A 2,232-nucleotide genomic window follows, 5' to 3' on the forward strand; every position below is an offset into this window, starting at 1 on the left:
ATCAAGTTATATAATAATGTTGTATATTTTTCGTAACCCGCGAGTAGGATCGGGTACCCGCGGGTTAAGAGCGGGTAGGGTTAGGGTTGGGATATTCTCAATCCGCGAGTAAGGTAGGGTTGAGTTTATATAAAAATCTCAACCCGCAGGTAGGGTTAGGGTTGGATCCAAACCCTATCCTACCCTACCCATTGCCACCCTTAGTTAAAACTCTTAATTAGTTTCTTATAATTTTAATTTATTTTTTGTTTTACTTTTACATTTTTATTTTTGTTTAGGAAAATATAATATTACCAAATATAGATTTAAGTAAAAAAACGTAATATATGTATATATCAGTCACTATATATTTGTGTATTTTTATGCATATTAATTTACATATTTTTTATACTAAATATTTAGCACTTAAAATAATCAAATTTTTAATAGACAAAAAATTAAATTTATTTACAGCAGTATAATAAACTTTTATTATAAAATTCTAAATACGTATTTCTATATATAGTGGTTGATTGGTAGATGATAAATTTTAGATACATGAAACAAAACCTCTTAATTAAGTTATATACAACTTCTTATCGATTTAATTCTACTTTTATTATTTTCATACATATTTAATAAATAAAAAGGTAAAATATATTTTTGTCTTTAAAATTTGATAAAAATTTTAAAAATATCTCTAAGTTTTATTTTATTTTAATTTTATCTCAAAAATTTTCGATTTGCATCAAATATACTCCTAACAACTAAGTTTTCAAAAAAGTTAGATCAATTCAACAACAATTTCATAAAAGGTAATACTAGGTAGACAAAAAAAAAACAGCCAAAACTTACTTTATTTAGCATTCATTAATTATCGCAACAATTAATTAATGCTAAATAAGGTAAGTTATGGCTGTTTTTGGCTGATTTTCTTTGGTTACCAAATATTTTCGTTCATAAAAACAACTCTCAACACAAGTAAATCAAGCATAATTTTCATGTATTATTGTTAGATTAGTCTTAAATTTTTTAAAAATTTAGCCGTTAAGATATATTTGATGCAAGTAAAAAATTTTTGGAACAAAATTAAAACAATATAAAACTTAACTTAATGCATATAATAATATTAGTTATTATAATGAGGCCAATATATAGTACAGATCAGATATAAGTATATATGGATATAGATGATGAGATATTATAACGGTTTGATGATTCTGGAGAAGTTGAAAGCAATCTAAGCGTGAGAATCTTATGCAGAGTTGCACAGGTGGGTCTGCATTGATTAAGCTCAAAAATCGATTCACTACTCTATCTATCTATATACATATACAATTCAATCTGATCTTCAGATTATGCTTTGCAATTTCCACTACCCAGGCCAGGCCCCCGTTTAAAGTTTCTTTCGTTTTCTGTTTAATCATCTTCATTTCTTAGACCGCATGCAACCTTCAATTTTCACCTCATCACATCGATAATTTCAATTTATTTAATTTGCAATATGGCTGAATACATATATATTTATAAACTTGTGATGAATTCAATAAAGCTAATGCATATATATTATGTAATATGCTACGTTGGCTTCATCTTTTTTATTTAGTATAGTCAAATAATAATGTTTTCTTTTCTTTATTCTGCTATTTAGAATTACTGATTTAGAGAGAAATTAAAGAAAAGAATGTAGCAGACACATTCTTCATTCTTTTTTCCCCCTAGCTAGTTGTAGTATGCTATAAAAAGGAAGATTAACATGATATTCTACTCTACCTCGTATAAATGACTAATTAATGGTATTTAACAAAGTATTTCATTACATCTGAAATAACTGGCATAAATTTATAGTATTATACTCGTGATGATATAACAAAAGAAATTAAGAAATAATCATGTGAAATATAACAATAATTATTAACCTTGAAATATCAATGTGTATTCCTATGCTTATTGATAGAATAATTTAATTTTCATTCGACTTTTACACAAACAATCAATCATATATTTTAATGGAAAAGTTTAGGGAGTCAGCAATTTTATTGAATTTTGGCCAGCATATAACCAGCAGAGAAAGGTGAGTTATTGGATGAAATCTCACACTATTAAATCATTATTGATGGTTATTTGATGGCTACTAATCACAAAAGTTACTGTTCCTCTAACATTGCTTTATTTTAATATTAGTAAAAATAACTAATTTTTAAATTTATTATTTAAAAGTCATCTAAATAAAATACATATATAAAATATAAA

This window comes from Arachis ipaensis, chromosome B05 (genome assembly GCF_000816755.2).
Source record: "Arachis ipaensis cultivar K30076 chromosome B05, Araip1.1, whole genome shotgun sequence".
NCBI lineage: Eukaryota > Viridiplantae > Streptophyta > Magnoliopsida > Fabales > Fabaceae > Arachis > Arachis ipaensis.